The sequence below is a fragment of the Schistocerca serialis genome, chromosome 3, assembly GCF_023864345.2.
Source record: "Schistocerca serialis cubense isolate TAMUIC-IGC-003099 chromosome 3, iqSchSeri2.2, whole genome shotgun sequence".
Classification (NCBI taxonomy): Eukaryota; Metazoa; Arthropoda; class Insecta; order Orthoptera; family Acrididae; genus Schistocerca; species Schistocerca serialis.
Window position 1 is genome coordinate 197886707 of NC_064640.1, and position 10218 is coordinate 197896924.

Genomic DNA, 10218 nt, shown 5'->3' on the forward strand with positions numbered 1-10218 from the left:
TCTAAAAGGCAGAACAAAATAATAATTTTCATTTTCATTCATCCTCTTCATTTCCATGAACATTGTCCAGACCTTCATCTTCTTCATCTCTATCACTTTGTTCTGCCTTTTCATCACACTGATTTGCTGCTTAGGCTTGAGGCTGAGTAGCTACATTTTTTAACTCCAAATGAAAGGGATGATTGATGGGTGGTACACACTGGAGCAGCTCAATCAGGTCTTTTACTTTTTGTGATTTTAATGTAGGCTTTGTTGTTGTTGGTTGTGGAGTTGGGAGCTTTGCAGGTAGTCTTCCAGTGGCGTTTTGTTTCAGGCTATGTTGACTGTATGGCTCTAGGTATCCTGCTGAATACTTGTAGTGTAGTGTAGCATGCCTGGAGTACTCTTCTTAAATTTAAGAAATTGCATTATTCTGGTGTCTTTTACCTTTTCGGGGAAAAAATTGTTCAGGGCATCAATATCAACAAAGTTACATTTTAGTTACAATAAACTTCCGTTTGCTGATACTACTAGGTTCACCCAGTCATCCAGAACGTACAGGTCTCTGTTGTTTTCTTTTCTTTTTATTTTTATTTTTGATCTCTATGTGCCCAAAGTCTCGGTCACATTCATTGTACAAGTGGCCTTGTACAAAGCAATGCTGAGTGACTGTCTCAATGATTGTGTTTCTTACTACATACAACCAAAATTTATAGATCAAGTGGCTCTTGTTCTAACCTCTACAATTGTCAGCAAATATCTCAGTGTGTTTGATGTAGCTAGGTAGGGTCTTAATGTGTTGTAGAAGGAAACTCAATATTTCCTGACACCCCCTGTTGGCTCGACGCTCATGCCACATGTACATGTTTCCAGCACTGTCTTTGAGATTATGGACATTTAAGTTATATGGTCACAGTTGTCACATATAATACGCTTTGGAGTTTTTAACTGCAGCCATTGGCATCATTCTTCGAAGGTCAAAACAGATTGATGCTGTATCTTTTGCCTTGTTTTTGGTGCTATTTCCTTTTAATTCTTTTATAGCTTCAGCCTTTCTTAAGTGCAATTCTTTTTGTTTCGTTGCCAACTTTTTTTCTTCTTCTGTGCCATGCAACATTTTTATTTGGAACCTATCACAAGTGACACAGATATCTGTCTGAGGCCTGTGAAAACCCAAATTAAACTTTGTGTTGAAAATTTTCCATAGAAGCTTTCTTTCTCAGGCATGATTCCTCTTTCCTCATGTGACTCTTTGTACAGCTTGTACATAATTGTTAGGTTCAAGTCTGAATTAAGGAATATTTTGTTGACAGTTGTTACTTAGAGAAGCTACTAATGTGTTCTTCAATAACTGCCACTCTTTCTGCTGAAATTTTGTTTGCAGGTTCAATTTTACCTCTTTTGTCTCGCAGAGCCACACCTGATGGGTTTTCTTTCTTTTTTAGAATAATATTTCTTACTTTTTTGTTTGATACATCAAGGGTTCTCAAAAAAATCTCTGCAAACTCTGTTGCCATTACGGTTGTATGTGATGAAATAGCATATAGTTGTAGGTAAACAACAAGAACTCTCTCAGATACAGATTTATTAGCACTTCGCTTCTACACAGATACCAGTCTGGAGGCTAACTGCCGTTAGCGGCCAACATCTTCCCCAAAGTCCTCTCCTCAAAGATAGCACACTTATACACTGAACAAATATCGGTATTTATGGTTCTCTACACCACATAGCCCCCCCCCCTCCCCCCCCCCCCCCCCATAGTATGGAGTACCTCCCTGTGAATGGGAGGGTGAGAAGTTAGGAAGGTAACATACAGTTCTTCCACATCAGGCGGAAGCGGTCGACTGGTAGGAGACCAGGGGGTGAAACCCAGTACGTCGACGGCGAAGTCAGCAAGCGACGCCGGTGGCTGAAGACGACGTCCCGTCCTGGAGTGAAGGTGTAGCACTTCGTCAGCAGGCAGGCGGAGAATCACCTTGCCAGAAGGCCTAACAAAGGCACATAAATTGCCATATGCAGCACTTGTGCTCAATTCAAAGCGGTTCACTGCACGAGTTTCTGCACTTCCTTCCTCAACATCATCACACGTGAGTACCACACACACCGTATCACCATCTACGACAACAGATAATTTATGTATGTCATCAGGGTGTACATGTGTTGTGAATTCTTGGGTGGCACCTGTACGAGCAATGGTAGGGAGGCAGGGAGGTGTGGGAAAGCCATGGCAGGGGGAAGCATCTGCGAAGGGGGGGGTGGCAGGACCACTGGACTGCGCAGGCGACAACCTCGGGCGATCAGCTGACGGATGAGGGAGCATGACTGAAGGCGACGAGGAGCCAGCATGGATTGAACGGCGTGACAAAGAGCTGTCGCATGAAGATGGTAACACAATGGTAGAATCCGAGTGGTTGGCAGTTCGATTGCAAGGGCTATGAGGAATGAAACCTCGAAAAGATTGGCCACTCGAATTAGATGAACGCGGAGAAGGACCCGTGCTCGGCAGAGAAGCAAGTTGTGGAGAATCAATACCCAAATGTATGGTATGAGAAGATGGATGGCCGCTCGAAGCAGGAGTGGGAGAAATAGGGGCAGAATCAGGGAGGCTTACCTGAGGCTCAATGAAAGCTGGTTTCACTCGGTTGAGGGAGATCGTGGTTACAGAGTCTTTTATGAGAAGATCCATGTTATTCTTGGAGCGTTTGACGACCTTGTAAGGACCTGTGTAGGGCGACTGAAGTGGGGCTTTGATTGAGTCATCTCTGAGAAACACGTACTCACAAGAGTCTAGCGTGTGCGGTACGTACATGTGCGGAGGTGTATTAGTAGCCGGAGGTGGCGGCTGAATTTTGCTGCAGTGCAAGAGCACTCGCTCAAGAAGTGAAAGGAGTTCAGAGGGCCATGGAAGTGGGGTGGGAGTGACTAATTCTCCAGGCAAAACCCGATGTTGGCCATACGCAAACTCGGCTACGGAACATTTGAGGTCTTCCTTGAAAGTCGCAGGAAGGCCAAGAAGCATGAAGGGCAGTGCTTCTGTCCATAGTGAGTCATGGCAATGCAAGGCAGACTTTAAGGTGTGATGCCATTGCTCAACAAGCCCACTGCTTTGTGGGTGGTATGCGGAAGTATGAATTTTGACAATACCACACATTTTACATAAGTCGGAGAAAACTGAAGACTCGAATTGTCGTCCCTGGTCAGTGGTGAGGTAAACAGGTGAGTCAAATCTAGAGATCCACGAATCTAAGAATGCTCGACTTACTGTCTCAGAGGTAATGTTCAGAATAGGCACAGCCTCAGCCCACTGAGTCATCCTGTCAGTAGCTGTAAACAAGTAACGGAAACCCTCGGAGGGGGGCAAAGGGCCTACGAGGTCCACATGAACATGGTGAAACCAGCCTGGCGGTTGGGCAAAACAGCCAAAAGGTGGGGAAGTGTGCCTCGAAACTTTGTTCTGTTGACACAACACACATGCCCTGGCCCAAGACTGACAGTCGCGGCGCATGTCTCTCCAGATAAACCGTTCAGATACCAGATGGTTGGAAGCTTTGACACCGGGGTGTGCTAATGTGTGTAATTTGTCAAAGACCTGGCATGGAAGGGGGTTAGGAATGAATGGCCGCAATGTACCAGTCGATTCATCACACCAAACTAAGTCAGATATGCCAGGGAAAGTAGAGCGTACCGGTTGGAGAGAGGAGCTGTGGTCCGGAATTAACTGCATGGTATGGGGGTCTGCCGATTGCAACCGAGGTAGGTCTGTTAAGTCAATTAAGGTTGTGACAGCACCAACACACGAGAGAAAATCAGCACCCACATTGTCCACTCCTAGGATGTAGCGAGTATCATTTGTAAATTGCAAGATGTAATCAATGTGATGAAAGCATCGTGGGGGTGGATCAGCCGCAGGATTTTTTATGGCAGGAACCAACAGCTTGTGATCAGTGAGCACATAGAAATCTTGTCCCTCAACAGCAGTTCTGAAGTGTCTTATGGCCTCGTAAACTGCAAGTAATTCTCTGTCGAATGCTGAGTACTTCTTCTGCACGTTGTTTAGCTTTTTTGAGAAAAACTGCAGGGGGTCATAACATCATTGTATGTCTGACTCAGTACTTCGCCGACAGCATTATCACTAGCGTCAGTAGTGATAAACATTTTGGTGTCTGTGCATGGGTGAGCAATAGTGGCAGCGAAGGCCAACAGCTGTTTGAGTTCGTTAAATGCCTTGTCCATGTCTGGTGTCCATGGGACCTGGCGGGTGTCAGAAGTTTGTGGGCCAGCTAGAGCATCTGTGAGAGGAGCCTGCACCGCAGAAGCGGCTGGCGAATGTTTACGGTAATAATTAACTGTTCTGATGAACCTGCGTAATTCCCTATAGGTCTGGGGGTGTGGCATCTCAAGAACAGGCTTGATCTTGTCCTGCGGTGGTGTTAGAACATCCGATGACACAACATAACTTAGGAATGTGATGGATGACTGGTGCAATTGAGTCTTTTTATTGTTCAGTTCAATACCAGCGGCTGCTAAAATATCTGTCATGACTTGAACACTCTCCTCACTCTGATCCAAAGTAGAAGCAAAAACCAATATGTTGTCCATGTATATGAAACAAAAGTCTAGATGGGATAATGTTTGATTGATGAAACGCAGCCACGTTTGGGGGGCGTTTTTCAACCCAAATGGCATAAATTTGTATTGAAACAGCTCAAAGGGAGTGGTTACGGCAGTCTTTTCAATATCCTCTGGAGCCATAGGAATCTGATGAAATGAGTGCTTACAGTCCAAAACAGAGAAGTACTATGCACCTGCGAGCACATGATTGAAGTCCGCAATGTGTGCGACCAGGTATTTATCAATGATGGTGCGGGCATTTAAATGTCTATAGTCTCTGACCATACGCCAAGTACCATCTTTCTTTTGGTCAAACAGGGTAGGACTAGCCCAGCAACCAGAAGAAGGTTCAATTATTCCCTTTTGTAATATATAATCTAATTGTTCTTTTGCAATTTTCATAAATTCTGACTTGAGGCAGCATGGGCGTTGCCATATGGGCGGCCCATTGGTTAAACGCAACCATTGAACTGTGCCATTAGTGACTACTTCAATACGTGGCATGGCATCATAGTCAGATGTCCGTGAAGCGGAGCAGGCAGTGGCAGATGGGCAAAGCTGTGGTGCTGAGGGCACGGAAGTACGTGTGTGCCAACCTCTCGTACACTTCGAAAGGTAACACGCATGTTAACATGGGCGAGGTTGGTATACTGATTCTTGGTAGCGGGCCGTGCCGCTACGAGCGCTGTAGCCAAGAGTGGGCGTGGCCAAACAGCAGATGGCCGTAGTTCATTGCCACGAGCTTGGGAAGTTAATTGTCCTTTCGGAACGCGAGGAACATGAGCACTTGGGCACACACTGTCATTGCAAGACGGGGTGCTGACACAGTTTACAGAGTTCACAACATTGTCATTAACGTGTGTGGGCATGGAAACACCAGATTGGCATGGACTGACCTTGTCTGTAGCCAACGAGTCGTCTGCTTGTAGTGTTACGAGGCGTTGTTGTGTGGAGGCCAACTCATGGTGTATGTTGCGGAGATGCAGCAGCATTTCCATACGTTCCATCTGCAACTTCAAAGACTTGGCACACTCCACTAGCCACTTGTTTGTCCAAGATTGCAGCTCTAAGGATAGGTTTAAACACTTCTTAGCACAGCACACATGTTTGGTGTTAGCCGAACTGTCACTCGGCGGAGCGAAAGGAATATGTTTGTTTAGTGGGGTGTAAAACACAGTATTTTGCAAAAAATCTAGTGACAACTGATAGTGCTTGAGGAAATCAATTCCGAGAATAGGTTCTTCAATTGTTGACACTAAAAACGTCCACTCCAGCTTGCACTAGGGCGAAAGTTTCACTGTATACAGAGTAGAACCCGAACACTGTAGGGTAGACAAGTTCACAGCACGAAGTACTGTTTTGTGTGGTTGCACTTCATCGGTTGCTAAGCAAACCAGCAGCAAAGAGACGTCTGCGCCAGTGTCTACCAGAAAACGTACACCTGATTGTAAATCGTGAACATAGACTCGACCACACTTACTGCTGTTGTCTGAAATGGAATGCAACGTTGGATGGTACCCATTGTTTACATCGCAGGATGTGGCACTGCAGCCTACCTGTGGTTGGAGTTTGGGTAAGAACACGGTGACTGGCATTTGCGAGCTTGCTCCCCGAATCTTGTGTGGAAGAAACAGTAAGGTTGGGCAGGCCTGTGCTCCTGTTGGTAGTTGCTAGGTGATGGAGTATGTGCCCAGAGTCTTCCACAGGGGCCGATGCACTGTCGTTGCGGGGAGTTGAAGGTGCAGGCAGGGCGGCTAGTTCAACAAACTTGTTATTAGCAGCACCAGACAAGGGTGTGGTGTCAGAAAGCTTCTTAGTGCAGTAACGTCCAGAATGCAGTGCACGCAGCTCACGTTGCCTGGGGGAGTATGTTCTGTCGGTGGCATATAAAAATTCATTTACTGGCCTATCTTCATACGCAGAGATTGCAGTCTGGACAGGCAAAGGCAGCTTTTCTGTCCAGATTTCTGTGAGTGTGTCATCAGGCATAACTTGCTCATCGACGAGAAGAAGGATGCACCGCCACAGCTGGAAGAGAGACCTGTCGCCGAGATGCTCTTCGTAGATGAGCTGTCGCACCTTTTCTTTCCTGGTGTTCGAGACGCACTCCAGTATGGGCTGTTTCGCCACAGCATACTTCCCTCCTAGGGGGGGGGGGGGGGGGTGCTTTGACTAGATCATAAATTAAATCGAAGTGGTGTGAAGATGGTTCATGAGGCAGGCAAAGCGTGCGGCGTTGTCCAAAGCACAGACATTGAATGTTTGCTAAACCAGGTTAAACCAGAACTCCGGGTGAGTGGGTTTGAAGTCTGGTAGATTCGGCACTGCAGTCACTGCAGAGGTGCACCTATTTCTTCGGACGGAAGTAGAGCATGCAGAAGATAGCGAGTCTGAATTATTGGCGTCCTGTAATGCGGGTATCGCGAAATTCACTTGACGCAGGGGGGCGGCTGAGAAGCGACGGACGCTCGAACAGTGTGAGGATCGTAGTCAAAATGTTCATTCTCATTGATGTGGTAGCTCAGAGAGAAGCCACAAGTACTTAAGTACACCGGTGAATGTCCGTTATGCACACTGTATTCACTCGACCGTGAGTGGTGGGGCTGGTTGTAGATGTCTGGGTAGTTACTGTCCAGCACAGAATTGTTGACTTGATTAGAAGCAACACAAGGATCCCACACATGTCCACTAGGATGCACACGCGTTGTGATATTTGCTGTTTGACGAGCATTGAGCACCTGCTGACTAGCCGGCGCGGAAGGCTACACACGTGGCGGGAACTGATTTGAGTTTGAATTTACTACTGGATTTTCCAAAGTAGCAAAACTTCGCTTGATGCCATGAACTGTATTGAATTGTGTGTTCAACACAGAAGTAGGAATGTTCTGAACAACACTCTGTGGAGAACACGTGGAAAAGTCTAGGCTGGCAAAGCCAGAGTCCGCGACCGTTGGCGGTTGGAAGAAACTGGCGGCACTCGATGAATTCCACTGCATGTTCGGGCTGAAGGATTCCGAAGAGTCTTGCGGCATGTCCACTACGATGGCAGGAGTGCTGGAGAGATGTTGCTGAAATTCGGGCGACGGTGAGTGCTGAAAGGCCATTGTCTGAAGCTGAACAACGGCCCTCGCGATCGCGAAGAAACCCGACATGGTAGGCATGTAAATAACCTTCGGGTGGTAACTCGGATGCATATTACACAAAAAAACAGGGTCACCAGTGAGGGAATAGGATATAGTTGTAGGTAAACAACTAGAATTCTCTCAGATACAGATTTATTAGCACTTTGCTTCTACACAGATACCAGTCCGGAGGCTAACTGCCTTTAGTGGCCAACACCCTCCCTAAAGCCCTCTCCTCAAAGATAGCACACTTATACACTGAACAAATATTGATATTTATGGTGCTCTACACCTCATATGTAAATAGCATGTCTTTTCTACTTACAGCTAATTCTTTTCATCCTTCTATAGGCTTCAATTCTACAGCATTGTGTATGTAGTCCATTTGTAGTTCCCAATCGGCTAGGTTCCAATATGCTTCAAATATGACTTTGCTTTTTTCTTGTGGAATATTTTCATTGTACTTAAAATGACACTTATAGTTGTACTCACAGAACTCCTTAGATGCACGATATTTCGATTTGTGGTCACGATAAGACTTGTCGGAGTTTCATAACTTCTTAATTTTTTCTCACTTCCAGAGTCATGCTCTCCAAACTCATTTTTTTCCAGGCTGCATTGGTGGTGCTATTGCATTGTCCGGTAAATCCTTGATAATTCCCCCAGCCTCTTCATCTTCTGGTAGTCCAACTAAAAAGGAAAATAGAAGGATAGAAAAGTGAGTTACATTTAGAGTAAGCAGTCTGGTTTAAGTTAGGCAGGGAGTTACATTAGGTTAGAATAGGAATATGAATAAAGCAAAACATGCTGGTAAAGTAAAACATGTTTTTGTTGTGAATTTTTCATACCAAAGGCCTATAAAGCAATATTAACCTCTCAGTATCGGGGTACCACTTTCATCGCTTTCACTTGTAGTTTCATCATCACTTCTGGTAACAAAATTGGGATCTGCATCCTGTCATGTCCATCTCCAAACAAAGCAGCATCTAAGAAATTCAAACTATATTAACAGAAGAGTTTTTTAAATATTTTTTAGTCAGCAAAAAAAACAAATATCTAGAAAGGTTACTAACCTGACTCAGATGAATCTTCACATTTGTCACTCATATTGCAATGAACTTTTAACTTTTGATGTTTTAAACAATTCTCTTTCAGTTTAAAAAACAATGAACTGGTTCAAAACAATGAAAAATCATAGTTTTAATGTAAACACCAAAATGCACTTTAAAAACAACTGTTAAATTTCAATAACACTCATAAATTTGACTAAAAACGTGTGAGACTAATGCGCATTACCTATCAACAACAAAACAATTTGCTCCTTTATCTTGGTGGTGCAGGGATCCAAATGACAACTTGGACCCCTAGCACTCCAAATGACTAACTACTATCCTGAGTTGATTTAGGGGAACCATGCTAGGTAGCAGCACCTGTCAAGATATGAGCTTGGATCTCTTTTCCAGTCAACAGATATGATTTTTTACTATCCATTTCTGCACTTAACTCCATTCTGACAAAAATGTCATTTGGGCCCCTTGGCTTCTAGGCACCACATATGTAAATGATATACAATACAATATACAACAAGCAGAAGCAGTTCTTCTTGCAGATGACACATATATTGTAATCAGTCTGAGCATACAAACAGAAACAGGAGAAATGGTCAACATAGTTCTTAAAAGTATCATTGACTGGTTTTCTGTAAATGGTCTCACCCTCAATTTTAAAACAAGACAACATATTCAGTTCTGCATGGCTGGGGGTACTATACCACTGATAGGTGTAGCATATGATATGGAAATAATAAATAGGGTGGAAACTTCAAAATTCTTTGGTGTCTGTATAGATGAGAATTTAAATTGGAATAAGCATGTTTTGGAATTCCTAAAATAACTTAGTTCTGTCACATTTGCACTTAGAATCATTGCAGATCTTGAGGAAAGACAAATCAGTAAGCTGATGTATTTTGCCTGTTTTGATTCAATAGTGTCATACGGAATAATGTTCTAGTATAAATCATCTTTAAGAAAAGTCTTCCTTGTGCAAAAACATGTTGTAAGGAGTATATGTGGTGGTCACCCATGATTGTCTTGCAGACAGCTGCTTTTTGGAGTTGGGCGTTCTGACTACTGCTTCACAGTATATTTATTGATTCATATCATTTGTTGTAAATAATTCACCACAGTTCGAAAGGAACAATGATGTACATAATTACAATGTCAGAGGGAAAAATGACGTTGATTACTCCACATTGATGTTGTCTTCAGCACAAAATGGTGTGCACAGTGCTGCAACAAAAGTGTTTGAACATTTAACCAGTGATGTAAAATGTATGACAGATGGTTAAGTAAAATTTGAAAACAAATTGAGATAGTTTCTCCTTGACAACTCCTCCTATTCTGTAAAAGAATTTCCAGTATTGTGATGCATAAAAGGTGGTAGGTAAGACTTACTAACTCAAAACATCTGTACATCTTTCTCTATTTGGAAAAAAAGCTTAGCAATG